This window comes from Spinacia oleracea, chromosome 5 (assembly GCF_020520425.1).
Source record: "Spinacia oleracea cultivar Varoflay chromosome 5, BTI_SOV_V1, whole genome shotgun sequence".
NCBI lineage: Eukaryota > Viridiplantae > Streptophyta > Magnoliopsida > Caryophyllales > Amaranthaceae > Spinacia > Spinacia oleracea.
In genome coordinates this window covers 49,046,621-49,062,001 of record NC_079491.1, presented here as the reverse complement: position 1 = coordinate 49,062,001, position 15,381 = coordinate 49,046,621, and the positions used below count along the sequence as shown (strand labels likewise).

Genomic DNA, 15,381 nt, shown 5'->3' with positions numbered 1-15,381 from the left:
AGTTGGGAGCGAAAATGTCATTTTAGGCTAAATATGACCTATAACGACCCAATGAGCCTTAAATGTGCATAAATAGATTGGAATGAGTCATAGAAAGTTATAACTAAGCATGTAAAACATTAATAAGTTTAAAATGAGTCCTTAGGTTCTTTATTTCAAATTTGGGAGAGAAAATGCTCATTTTAGCCTAAATATGGCCAATAACGACCAAACAAACCTTAAATGTGCATAAATAGATTGGAATAAGTCTTGGAAACTTCAAACTAAGCATATTAATCATGTAAAAGGTTTAAAATAAGTCCTTAGGTTCTTTAGTTCAAATTTGGGAGCGAAAATATCATTTTAGCCTAAATATGACCTATAACGAACCAATGAGCCTTAAATGTGCATTAATAGATTCGAATGAGTCTTAGAAAGTTAAAACTATGCATATTAAATGTATAATAAGTATAAAATGAGTTCTTAGGTTCTTTAGTTCAAATTTGGGAGCGAAAATATCTCATTTAAGCCTAAATATGACCTATAACGACCAAACAATCCTTAAATGTGCATAAGTAGATTGGAATAAGTGTTGGAAACTTAAAACTAAACATACTAATCATGTAATAAGTTTAAAATAAGTCCTTAAGTTCTTTAGTTCAAAGTTGGGAGCGAAAATGTCATTTTATGCTAAATATGACCTATAACGACCCAATGAGCTTTAAAGGTGCATAAATAGATTGGTATGAGTCTTAGAAAGTCAAAACTAAGCATATAAAACATTTAGTAAGTTTAAAATGAGTCCTTAGGTTCTTTATTTAAAATTTGGGAGCGAAAATGCTCATTTTAGCCTAAATATGACCTATACCGACAAACAAGCCTTAAATGTGCATAAGTAGATTGAAATGAGTTTTGGAAACTTCAAACTAAGCATATTAATCATGTAATAAGAATAAAATGAGTACCTAGGTTCTTTAGTTTAAAGTTGGGAGCAGAAATGTCATTTTAGCTCTAAATATGACCTATAACGATCCAATGAGCCTTAAATGTGCTTAAATAGATTGGAATGAGTAATGTATTTTTAGAAGAGCAAGAAACATGAAAGTTTCACTCAGTGTTTCCTATTAGTTGTACTAGATCGGGTACGGGAACGGTAATGCTATGCGCTACCTAGTTTGGTTTTTTTGTTACAATTTCACTTGGAAGTAATGGGTTGATCTTAATTGCAATTATAATGGATAAAAGTGTCACGATGATGATGATTTTCTCAATACCAAAATTTTTATAGTTCTACTAGTCAATGTTTTGCTGGCATGAGAAAGGTTTTTTCATAAGAAAAATTAAAATAGGAAATTCAAACAAATACCAAAATCCACATGGCATATTGGCATGACAAAAAAGATTTAAGGCCAACCTAACCTTAACATATGTGTCTGATTCTAAGACCAAGCATCCCGCTCTGCAGGTTTATTGTAGACCAGATATACCACAAACTCTCCATATTAGGTTGTAGTTGTAAATTAATTTTATTTAAAAAAGTTTCAAGGATGAATCATCAAGTAAGGACTGAAGCGCCTGCCCAGTCTATCACTATTAGGTACTAGCAACTTAGCAAGGTTTTTTGTTTTGATGGTGTATATAATTGCTGATCAATAGTAGCTAAGACAAACAGAACTATGAGCACAGAATTACTGATACAAGCATCAAATTCTCATAAGAAAGTACCTGATGGTCTTCTCTGATTCTTAGATTCTGTCTTACACAAATGCGAGACACTCTTGCATTGATCTCATAAACTGCACTTACTGCAGTCATGTTTTTCAACTGGTTGATGTGTGTTTGAGCACTTTTTCAGTAGTTTCCTTAGTTTAAGGTGGAAGCTCACTGGCCACTTTGTTTCCTTTGTTTAACATTATCAGAATTTGGAAAGGTATTAGCAAATGCAGATTACAAAATGATTAAAAATACATCCAAGAGTCTAGCACAAAAGGGCCCGGGAACCCATTCTCGCCATTAACATTATCAGGACAGTTTTTAACGTCTGTTACAAGGGGTAGGGGGGTTTGAGTTGAGATGTCATTTCAATTAGTTATTGACTTTTGGGCATTTGAGGAATTTTTTATTCTACATTTAGCAATTATACTTTGAAATGGATGCGTAATTAACACTCAGTATCTCAGTAACAGATAGAATATTCAAAAGTAGTTGAGAAATATATGTAGTAACCAAGGAAGAGTCACTGGTTTCAAACAACAATAGCTTTGGGGAACTAAATCAGACATATACAGACATTAAAAACTGTCCTGTAAAGCCATATAATACTGCAATTTCATTTCTTTATTTCATCACCTATCAGTTACCACAACCTAGATAATCTTCATTCTTCATTACATTAATGAAAGGCTACTTGTACCAATTTCATCGAACTTGGTATATTAAATTTAGATGCTAAACAAAGAGAACTGATAGTTATCAAAATGGCAACCCAATTCTAAGAACAAATAAAAATAAAACAAATAGTACAATTATCTCACCAGAAAATTGTGGGAGTTGCAACATTTTTCCATTTTCTGACGAAGGCAAGCATTTGCTTGAATAATTCTCTTTAGCCTCTCAGTAATGTCGTTTTCATTGCTGCAAGTGTTCACATTTTAACAATGTAGAGGAAACATTAAAAATAATCTGAACTTTGGATACTACTTGAATGCAAAAGTCACCCTTTGCCCAAATATTATGAGAGAAAAGAGAAGGCAGGAAGAAGGAAGAAGGCAGTGGTACAAACTGATATATAAAAATCCAACCTTAGAGTACCTCCATCCACAAAAACGGATGGACGAATGGCCACTGGAGGAACTAATATATTGGTAAATATAAGCTTCTCCGATCTATCAGCAAGACAGAGCAGCTCACAGTTTACAGAAATAAGTACAAACTAGCTTAGAACAAGAAGGTTATAACACCTTCCTCAATTAAACTCCAGAAAACTAATTGATTTTTTGAAGTCTACTTCCTTTGTTCCACAGGTATACCTTTTACCATTGACATCCAACATTAGTTTTACCATTGACATCCAACATTAGTTTTAAATAAAGATATAGTGTACGACAAACAAGAAATCAATATTACTCATGCCAATAACCTTTTTTGATCATAAAAAGTCATTCAATACCCAAAAAAAGAAGTAAAAAGAAATATTTGAAAAGAAAAGTAACTACAAGCCATGTGATTAGTGTTACTATCACTACAACATTTTGAAACCAAATGCAACATATTGGCCAAATGTGCGCATAAAATGTATAGCTTTGTCAATTACACTAATCCTAAACATGTCAAATTTTCCAATTTTCCAACAGTTCCATCCGGGAAAAGGCAGAATCCGGAATTAGACCAATTTTACATATGTTGTTTTGTCCAAAACCAGGTTTAAACAACTGTTTATCCTAATTAAAACTGACTTTGGGTTGATCAAAAGGAAAGTGTTGGCCATTTAACAGGCCCTGAAGTAATTTTAATGATTAAATTTTTATATGCACATTTCACTGCAATGAACTCGAGTTAAAGCAAAAACATACCTGAAGATGTGTTGTTGCATGACTTGCATCATGTATCCCCAAGACTTCCATATGAACAAAGGCAGTAAGTCCGGTTCTTATTACCATCGATCTAGCATGTACATTGAACAGGAATAGGTTTATAAGGAACTGTGATATTCTGTGACCCAGGAGCATAATCAAATAGCTAGTGATCAAGCGTTGTATTTCATACTAGCACATGGTGCCCAAAATTAACTTACTTTCTGTCGGTGTGGGCTGTAAAAAATTGTTATCTTATTTATAAAATGAATTATTATAGGGATTTTTTGTCATTTAACACCTTAAAAATAATTACTGACACATAATCATTCCCAAATCAAAAAAAAAAGTTCTATGTAGTTGTCATCTCAACAATCAAAGAACCATTTAATCAACAACAATCTGAAAAATTATGACGGAAACAAGAGGAAATGCGGAATATCAAATAACGATATAAAAAATTGGATCTTGCTAAAATAGCGAAGAACATCAACTCCAAATAACAGAACAACACCTTTAACGAAAAACCAGAAAACAAACATCTATTTGCAAAACTCGAGCTCGCAGAAAGACATCATAAATCGTCTAGAAAAACTGATTGAAGAGGACACAGCAAATTTGCTCGGAAGGTGGAGAAACCAACTTCGTTGTTGGCGGAGTCAGACTTACGAGACCATGAACGAGGTTGGCAGAAAGAGAGAAAGAGAGAAAGAGACGAATGCAAGAAAAAGGAAGAGAGGAATGCAAGAAAGGTTAGAACTTTGAAGGAAAAATTTTGAGAAATAAAAATTGAGAATAATGAAGTTTTATTCTGTAATCGTGGGTGAAGAGAAGGGCGAAAATGGAGGGGCCCACTACGATTTTCCTAACGGTTTCCTTTAGTTGGTGTTGAATTCTAAATTTTGTGTTTTTTTAAGGTGTTTAATTACGATTTAAATTAAGTAAGGTGTTTAATTATAAAAGTTGGTTTTTTTAAGGTGTTAATTGACAAAAAATCCTTATTATAGTTTAAAATAAATAAATAAAATATTTTAAACAAAATCTCTAAAATATTGTAGGTGGATGGCTTATTTTTCTGTCTTGTTCTGTTACTGGGGTCAGTTTGAGCTTGTTGAGAGTATGCATAAGCTTTCAATGTTCTACTGTTAGGGTGCAATTAGGTCCTAATAGTGCTTAGGGTTATTGCTAGTGTGTTAAGTCAGTTGGGAGTGAGTTTGTTGGCTACTGTTTGCAGTTGTTAGGTCAACATGGGCCATTGTTGACTTGAGCTGTGTATGGTCTGGTGTCAAAAAGTTAGCAACTTAATTAGTTCATATCTACTAAACAATCAGTATGTCATATAAGAATAAAAAAAAACCTCAAACATCCACTAACCTGAATATAATACTAAAAACTATGTAAACCATGTAATGATATAAATCTTGAAGAAGAAAGAAGAGAAGCATACATTCAGCAGCACATTCAGAAGCACATTCAGCACAGGAATGAGTTCCAACTCCAGCAGCATTTCCAACAGCAGCAGTCTTATGTAATCATTAAAAACACCATCAATTTCTGAAACCTAATCTCGACACCTCTCCATTTGCTTTGCTGGTATTGTTAAGAACAATGAACACCCAAATTATCACAAATCTATACTATTGTAGTGAAATTGCAAAGCTATATTCGATCCTGAGACATTAACATCTCAATGAAAGAAGAATTTTAGTAAAGTTGGATTCAATTCTTCTAATAATATGAAGTGAACATCCTAATTCCCATCAAATGACAGTATTACTTGATAAACATGGTATTTCTCAGCTCTAATCGTTCCCTAACTAAAAGTTTAAGTCTTATTTTATTTCTTTTAACTTCTTCAAAGAGATTAAAGACAAAATGATGGTTAACAAAACTTAAATAGTTCATATCTGCCATAAATTACTATATCATACAAGATTACTAAAACCTCTTAACAGTCAGCAAATCCAACTTCAATTAACACTAAAAATTATGTAAATCTTAAAGAAGAAATAAGAGAAGCATACTGATGCCTATACTTCCAGCAGAGGAACAACAACAGTAGAATATCCTTAAAGAGCAGTAGCATCACCAAAAAGAATCAACCTCAATCTATATCCCAAAATCTAAGTGCAGAGTTTGCGGATGAAATCCTGATAATTAAGCATCCTCAAATCCCTAATTCTGAACGGAAGAGGAAAAAGGAAACCCTAGATTAGTAGATCGTTCCCTCTTTCGATTAAAAAATAAAATGGAGCCAAAACACTAAAATTTGGGGTAAAATAGTTAATTCAATTTTACAAAAATTGAATAAGCCGAATCTTAAATTGAATAGAGATATACCTCCGTAGTGCATAAATTCACTTAAATTCAAAGAAAAACGGGCGGTGGTGGTGGTGGTGAGAAACGCGATTGGTGAGAAACGGTGGTAGTTGAACCCAATGGGACCTCCATCGGAAGGTGGTGGGACGGTGGTGAACGCGGGCAGAATTCCGAGATTAAAGCGCGAGAAAAGGTGGCGACTGGCGAGGAGGCAAGAACCACCGACGAGGAAGCTCTTGACGATGCAGGAAGGGTGTTTTTTTTTAGAGCACTACGCAGGGAAAGGTAAGGGAAGGAGAAGTAAGTAAAGCGCGAGAAATGAAATTTTAATATGAAATTGCAGTGAATAATTTTTTACCCGGGCTATTGCAGGGGGCTTTTAAATGTACGCTGCGACAAAAGTAGGTTATTGCAGGGGGGGCTTTTAAAATGTACGCTGCAACAAATATTTTTGCAGGGGGCTTTTAAATTGTACGCTGCAACAACCCTTTAAAGGGTTTGACCCACGTTGACCGACTGGTTATTGAAGCGTATTAATACATGTACGCTGCAACAAGGGGGCTGCAACAGGGGTTTCTTCTACTAGTGAAAGTATGGCAAGATTGTTAGTGGCATTCCAGCGTCGTCCATAAGCTTGGTAGTGCATTTGTTAATTATAACTGCATTTGTTACCCCATTCATTAATTACCACTTGCTAATGAACTAGTTGCAACAGATTTTTGTTCCAGTTTTGGACAAAAAAAACACCCACTGTGGTGTGCCTTTTTTGACCTGGAACACAACCGAATCAGCTTGATTTATTCCATGCATAAAAACCCCGTAGAAAAGTATGCCGATGCCTTATCCGAGCTGGTAATTATTTCATTATTTTGACCCTTTGTGTGTTCATTATTTTGTCGAGACTGAATGGAATAGGAGGAGTAAGTTACACTCGTTTTTTCGTAGGTGAACGTAGTTGATGTTATGTTGGAGGTCAATGGGAATAGCTGGACTCCAGGAATTATGAGTACGTGGGTGAAGGACCGCATTGAGATAGTGGAGCCTACTGATCAGTGAGTATTTCTCTTCCCCACTTTAGATATTTTTTTCAGAATTTTGTTAACTTTGTGGTGTGAACTATGGCTGGGTGTAGCCGGTCTTGCGGAGCTATCATGCTAAGTTGTATCAAGGTCCATGCACGTCGGACACTTAGCACGTTTGGTGTGGTGATTTATTGACTTACATGGTATGATTTTTAGCTAATGTTAGTTAGGAAAAGGAGAATCTTATGGCTGCTTGTTTGGTGATGTTATAACATGGCAAATTGGATATTGCAAGAACCACGCTTGTGCTTGACGATGCTATGTCTGAGTTTAATGAGTTGAAAGGATCGTTTGAGTCACTTCTACCGCAGATCTGGAAGAGAGGGGACGGTTTGAGGTCAAAGGTGAAGGCCATGGATTAGTTTGTGTAGTCTCAAAAACTTGATGAAAGGGGCTGCTATGAGCTATGAGCTAAACTGATTTGGTTGTTTGTTGAATTTGGTGTAGTTTATTTATGAATTTGAATTGGGTTTGAACTAGTATTTGGTTTGATGAATTTGTGTGAAACTTAAGGTATCAAACCTTAAGCTATGAATTTGATGACTGGAAAATAGTTGGTTTTTGTATTTGAATGTAGTTTGTTTGGAGGACACTTTTGTTATCAAACCTTGTTTGGTTTTTGTATTTGATGTTATTGTTTTTTATCCTAGTACAAAAATCCGAGTTCGAACGCAGGATGAAACTGATGTTATTGTTTTTTGTCCTAGACTATATTTAATTGTTATCATTTAACATCAAAATAAATTTAGTCATGATATGGTGCACCCCATTTTGAATTCACTATTACCATTTAACTATTACCACAAACCATTAGAAATTCCGAAATAGTCATTTAGCCATTACTTAACAAAATGAGGCACCATCACTAACAAATGGGGTTATTGGACTAACGAATGGACCATTTTGAAGTGGATGATTCTACGTAAGCCATTATTGGTAACATTTTGGTATGGATAATACCATTAATGAAATATTTGTACCATTGTTGAATAAGGAATCCCATTAGAATATTTCTATTTTGTGTATTTCCTCAAAACCATTTTAGAATAATGTAAACCACTCTTTACAATACGAATAACATTTAAGAATAATGACAACCATTCTTTACAATAGGAATACCATTTTGATTCATGGCATCATGGAAAATGGTTAAGAAGTTAAATTAGGGTTACGTTAATAATTTGGTATTTTGAGTGAAATAAGGGTTAATAATTACAATAATGAGTGGAATAATGGTTAATGATTATATCATACGATGACTTATGATTCATGGTTCGATTCTACGATGAATTAGGGTTAAAGATTCAAATTAAGAGTCAAATAGGGTTTGGGGTTTAGGGTTTAGGATTTAGGGTTTGACCTTCCAAAGTTTGACCTTTCAAAGGGTTTAGGGTTTATGAATTATGGTTCCTTATTCGAATAAGGATGATAATTCAATTAGGGTATAGGGGTTAGGGTTACTCATTAACTTAGGGTAAATGATCCTAAGTTAGTCATTAGGGTATAGGGGTTTGATTCGATTCTTACAATCGTTCCAATTACAAGTGCTATATGGTAAATTATTGGTATATGGTTACTAATTCGACTTACGAATCATGGTTAATAATGATTGTCAATGTTAATTATTCGATATATGTTGATTAAATGTTACGATTACCATTATAGGAAAATGTACTACCATTTTAGTATAAATAATACCATTAATGAACTATTTGTACCATTTTTAATAAGGAAACCCATTAGACTAATGAAAACCTTGGCAGGTGAGCATTTCTATTTTCTGTATTTCCTCAAAACCATTTAAGAATAATGAACACCATTGTTTAAAATACGAATACCATTTAGGAATAATAAAACCATTGTTTACAATAGGAATACCATTTTGAATCATGGCATCATGGAAAATGGTTTAGAAGTTAAATTGGGGTTAATAATTTGGTATTTAGAGTGAAATAAGGGTTAATAATTACAATAATGAGTGGAATAATGGTTAATGATTCTATCATACGATGACTTATGATGCATGGTTCGATTCTACGATGAATTAGGGTTAATGAAGTTAAATTAAGAGTCAAATAAGGTGAACGATGATTCACGATTTGATTCAACCATGAACTAAGGTAAATGGTTAATGATGATTAGATTTAATGATTCGATATATGATTTATGGTTAATCCTTATTCGAATAAGGATGATGATTCGATATATGATTTATGGTTAATCCTATATCGAATATTGTCGATGATTCGATATATGTTTTATGGTTAATCCTTATTCGAATAAGGATGATGATTCTACTAAAGATTATTCGATATATGATTCTAATGTAGTTAACGAGTCGATTTGATGAATCGATATATGATTGGACTACATAATCATGTTAATGACTCGATAGGGTTTAGGGTTGATGGTTTAGGGTTTAGGGTTTAGGGTTTAGGGGTTAGGGTTTAGGGTTGAGGGTTGAGGGTTGATGGTTTAGGGTTTAGGGTTTAGGGTTTAGGGTGAAAACCATTCTTTACAATATGAATACCATTTAAGAATGATAACAACCATTCTTTACAATACGAATACCATTTTGAATCATGGCATTTCAGAAGTTAAATTAAGGTTAATAATTTGGTATTTAGTTTATGGTAAATCCTTATTAATTCGATTTGATGATTCAATATATGATTCGATTGATTAGGGTTAATATATGGTTAACGTTTAGGGTTAATATATGATTCTAATATGGTTAACGAATCGATTTGATGATTCGATTGATTAGGGTTAATATATGGTTAATGTTTAGGGTTAATATATGATTCTAATACGGTTAACGAATCAATTTGATGATTCGATTGATTAGGGTTAATATATGGTTAACGATTATGGTTAATATATGATTCGATTTGATGATTCGATTTGATGATTCGATTTGATGATTCGATTAAGGTTAATAATATATATCGGACTACATAATCATGTTTATGATTGATGACTAGATTTGTGGTTGGACTTTAGAATCGTTGGCATATGGTTAACGATTCAATTTGATGATTCGATTTATCACACAATCACAAAATGATTTGATTCGATGATTCGATATATGATTCATTAAACTTAAGAATCATGGTTAATCATTCGAAAATGGTTAATGATTCTCTATAACATTATTGATTAGAAAATGGTTAATGGTTAATGACGTAAGGTTAATGAAATATGGTTGACGGTTACGAGTGAAAGGGTTTAGGGTATAGGGTTTAGGGTTTAGGGTTAGACATATGGTAAGGGTTTAGGGTTTAGGGTTTAGGGTTACAATATTGAAATTTATTCATGCCAATTACAATTGGGTTTTAGGGTTCATAATAATTATGATATCAAACATAAATGTTCAAAAATTATGAAATCAAGGATGACCTTTCACTAGTAGAAAAAACCCCTGTTGCAACCCCCTTGTTGCAGCGTACAAGTATTAATACGCTTCAACAACCAGTCGGTCAACGCGGGTCAAACCCTTTAAAGGGTTGTTGCAGCGTACAAATTAATTGCCCCCTGCAAAAGAGATTTTTGCAGCGTACATAGTAAAAGCCCCCTGCAATAGACCTTTTATTTTGCAGCGTACATGGTAAAAGCCCCCTGCAATAACATATTTGTAATTTTTTTCGCTGAACTTTAACTCAGACCAAACATTTCTACCTCAAACCTCATGACCAATTTCGCAGCGAATATCCCACTCTCATTACTCCCTTCTTCTTCTCTCGGCTTACCCTGCGTCTCGCCGGTGGTTCTCACCAGTGGTCGTCGCCGCGTGGTCTCGCCCGTCGCCGGTGGTACTCTAGCAAGAGTCTATTTAATTTCCTCACCTCTCACCGGTGGTTCCCTGCTCGAAAAACCCCCGCAAAAGGTATTCCCTGCTCGAAAAAACAACCGGCGAAGTGATTCCCTGCTCGGAAAACTAAGCTTCTTTGCTCGGCCGGTTCGCGAACCCTGTTCTCCGTCAATCCTCGCTGCGGCAAGTAACTTTCTCCCCTGTCCCTTTTTATTTTCGTTTTCAAAATTAGGGTTTGTTCATTTTTCATTTTTGCAGAGAAAGCCAAAGAAATTGTTGGCTGACAAGATTAGGAGAAAATACATACGTTTATCTCGGGTGGGTTATGATTTCTTTTGTTTTAAATGATGAAATTTTGCAAATTCTTGAATCTTGATCTTCGTATGTAATTTAAACAGAGATATATCAATTAATTTGATTTTCTTGATGAGAAAAATATTGTAATAATCCCTGATTAAGGAAATATAATTCTGTTCATGCTAGAAAAATTCACTCAAAGATAAATGTTGAACATCCGACTACCGTAAAAGTGATGTAAAATCGAATGTTTCTGGTGGTTTCATCTTGGTTAGTACCTCAAATCATGTTTTAGGCTCTTTCATTAGGCAAATGTGAAAAACTACTCCCTCCATTCTTGAATGTCAGTCCTTTTTTGAATCTAAAGCAATCCAATTTAAGTAATTTCATGTTTCATGTTTTAGGCCTTTTCATTAGCCAAATGTGACAAACTATATATTATTCTGATGAAATTAATATGCTTATTTTGAGGTGTTTTCTTACTTGGTTCATTTGGTGGAGTCACAGAGACTTCCTCCACCCTTTTGAAGGGCGCATATACCAGTAAAAAACCGTACTGTTATAATACTCGAGACAGATACTGGAGAACAATACGAAGCCAATTATCTGCCTCAATATCGTGGACTCAGTGGTGGGTGGAAAAGGTTTGCCATAGTTCTGAAATTGGAAGGAGATACTGTTGTTTTTCAACTAGTTGAACCTGCCAAATTTAAGGTAGTTTTTGATAAAACTTTGTTATCTTTAGTTTGCATTTATTTTCTTCTTGGTCCTGCACATTGAAGTGTTCTTTAATACTAGTATATGTTATTGTTCATGGACTGACTGATATAAGGATAAGGGTAAATGTTAGGATTCTGCTTTACTTCGGGGGAATTCAATTGATCAAGTTTATATTTTGAAATCAGCCATACTTTGATACGTTAAAACAAAAATTGATATGTTTCAGCTAGGCCAGGCTTACTATTATCTGTCATTTTTTATTCCTTGCAGAATTCTTTATGGTCATCTAATAGTTCTATTCCACTTTCAAGTAATTATATGAATACAAATGATTTCGTGCAGTGGGTTATAGATGTGGATGTTAGCATATTGTTGTTAAGGGGTAGACCGAAGCTTGAAAATAGTGGCCAAGCAATCCAACGCAACTTTTATTCTTAACTTTGAGTGAATATGCATTCCTAACTTAAGCGTAACTGACAACATCGAGGGTTGTTGATTGAGCGAAAAGTCTTTTCAATTCCTAATTTTTATCCGTCCCAAACACATGTCTTAGCATAAACATCTGAACCACCTTTCAGCTAGCTGCACTTTGATTTAGCGTTTGAGGTATTGTCGTATTTATGCCTTTCCAAAGTTTCAGCTTTCATAATACTAGTCCCATAGTCTGGCTAGTATTATTATTTTCAGTTTTTCAAGGTCTTGTAGTGATCACTGATTCACTGCAAACTGGATATTGATTATTTATATACTGTATTAGATGAACTGCAGTTTCATGTTCGAGAGGGGTTCAAATCACTCTCTGATCAGTGGTTCCACACTTCCAACTCTCCTATGTAGTACTTATGCAATATATGCCGAGAAGCTACCTCTAGGATAGGTCTTTCTAGTAGTATGTTACAATGGTGTATTGGTGACCGGAATTATAAAATTATAATTGCTTCCACTAGAGCATTGATAGTCCTAGGAAACTACGTTGAGCAGCTTGGTATTGTGCGTACCGTAGAGACCCAGATGAATACAACGTTTCCTGGTATCTAGCAATCACTTTCTTTTTGGTTTAGATACTTGTGCTGCTGTCTCCTATATTCTCTGATAAATTGACGGGTTTTTTCCTTTGAGAGACTTGAGTTTTAGACCCTCATCCCCTGTAACTAAAAGCTGAAATGAGTCCAGTTTTGAGATTGAAAAATGCGCTTGACTATGTAAGAGATGCAGATGATGGAGCAAGTCTTTTTTGGAAAAAGTATAATTGGTGTTCAGTGTAAGTTAGAGAAGAACCAGAGTGATGGCCAGGGACTCAGTTACAAGCCAAGCCCAGAATTTGTCTTGCGGACTCTTGCCTTTATGGGTTTTGTTTGAGATGAGAGGAGGGTGGACATACTAATTTCAATCTATTTACGCACATCTAAGGCTCATGCCACAAACTTTTATGTTAAAAGGAATTTCATGGATAAAACCGTTCCACTGTTTTTTTTCCTGTTAAAGTTAAAAAAAATCAGACAACTGTTGATTTGATATTCCTCTGTACTCTAGTTCTGTTGTGATAAATTCACTTCTCCAACTCTTTGTTTGTGTAAATGTAGTCTGACATATCTTCCCGTGCCTCTACTTACTATGTGATCTATTCTATCTTCTTGTATCTGTCCACAGTCTACCTCTTCTAGAATCAAATCACTAAACTAGTTGAAGCTGAGGATAAAAGCTGCTAATGAAGCTGAGGCGGCTTGCCAACGGCGTCTCTCTGTTGCTGAGGCTGAAATAGCTGATTTAAGATCCAAATTGGATACTACTGAAAGGTTTGGACTTGGTTGAGTTTACTTCAGGCCTTGGTTATTTTGTGCTTTTGGATTCACTTTTAAATACTAGGAGCTAGGCAATTGTTTTATAGAGGTATGGTAGGCAAGCACTTTTCGTAAAGGTATTCCATTGTATGTTTATTTTGTTTGAAGAAAGGGTTTTGTATCAGTAAACTAAACTTGTATGCTCTTGCTGGGCAGGGAAAACTGACCCAGAAAACTACACCCCAGTCATAATGCCATCAGGGTCTCACCCCCCCCCCCCTCCCCGCCCACCCCACCCCCCCCACTCCCACACACACACACACACACATGTAGATTTGGTCCAACTCATCATCCAATTCTTACTCGAACCACTTCTATTTGCTTTATTTGAGTCACTTCTTCCACAAAGCTTTTGATTTCCCAACATTGCATCATTAGTTGACAAGTGATCGTTGCGAGGATTAGAAGCTTCGATAGACATTGTGTACTTTATAGTAGTTTTTAACAATGTTAACTAGCTTGGGTATAGGTGATAGGTATCTGTATATGTTTTCTGTGGCTCATTAGTTTGGATTTATCACTAGTTAGGGTGGAGTTGTGGGAACATGACAATTCAAGAATTAAGTATTTATAAAGAGTTATAACAACCTGTAAGTCTGTAACTTATTTTGTTCAGAAAATAGGACCCAAATTTCAATCTTATAAACAGGTTTGCTGTCAAATGTTTTGTGAAGCTGTTGAGATCCACATATATGAATATCCCTTATACCTAAGAAGTGACAGGGAGAGAGGGATCACCCTCTTAATGGTTGTTTGAATAACATATTCGCTCCATGTATGTAGATCACCAAATGTATTAACTTCTATGCAGCATGGAAGGCAAGCATTCGTTTCTGTGCCTAGCACTTTTCCTGTGCCTGGAGAAGAACTGATGTTTTGATGATTGTAAGAGGGGCAAGGAGAAGCTTGTTTGTGATGCTGCTCAAGTACTGCTTTATTTCGGAGTTGAACAAATCATCTATGTTTCTGAAATGACGCACTGCTAAATAAAGGTTTTTCTTCTTAACTATACCACTTCAAAGCACTATTTGTAATAGCTATTAGGACATTGTTATTAGTTGCTTGAATGTTAAAGTGTGATATTTAATTTGAATTTAATCTAATGCTTAGTTGAAATTTCTGTTTTTGTAAAGGTCTACACTCCGAGGAATGCGCCTATACTAGTGAGGAAATTGATGTGGTTCGTGAGCAACGGGCTAAGTGTTTTACCCGCAAGTATTTACTATTGGCTTGAGCGCGCTTGATCGAGGTGGTTTAGTTGTTATAGAACAATCGTTTACATTAAAATGTATGCGTACATTGAAATTGGAACGTATATTTGAATGTAGTACGTGCACTTTGGTTTTGGGATATATATATATGTATACAAAACACCAGTTATTATTTTTTATATTTGTTGATCTACAGGTTGCGATATTTTATTTATTGTTGTTGACAGGTTCCTATATTTGGTGTAAGACACCCTAGGTATAGATAAATAAAACTAAAATTTTCCCGCCAAAAGCACAGCTTTGTTGCAGGGGGCATATACTTGTTCGCTGCAACAAGTGTGTAAAATTAGGCAAAAATCAAGACTTGTTGCAGCGTACAAAATGATGTACGCTGCAACAGACTGGTTTGTTGCAGCGGGCTTTTATTTGTACGCTGCAACAGACTGGTTTGTTGCAGCGGGCTTTTATTTGTACGCTGCAACAGACTGGTTTGTTGCAGCGTACAAATAAAAGCCCGCTGCAACAAACCAGTCTGTTGCAGCGTACATC

General features: G+C 35.0%; 1 long non-coding RNA gene across 4 annotated transcripts; it reads left to right on the top strand.

Moving 5' to 3' along the window:
• The first annotated feature begins 10,629 nt into the window (after positions 1-10,629).
• Positions 10,630-15,021, top strand: LOC130461980 (uncharacterized). Of its 4 annotated transcripts, XR_008922057.1 has the most exons (6): positions 10,630-10,950; positions 11,022-11,081; positions 11,568-11,774; positions 13,431-13,576; positions 14,433-14,613; positions 14,755-15,021. It is a non-coding gene; the product is annotated as an uncharacterized lncRNA (long non-coding RNA). The 4 variants fall into 4 exon arrangements; XR_008922056.1 differs by having other exon boundaries at positions 11,022-11,774; XR_008922055.1 differs by having other exon boundaries at positions 10,630-11,081.
• Positions 15,022-15,381: the final 360 nt, after the last annotated feature.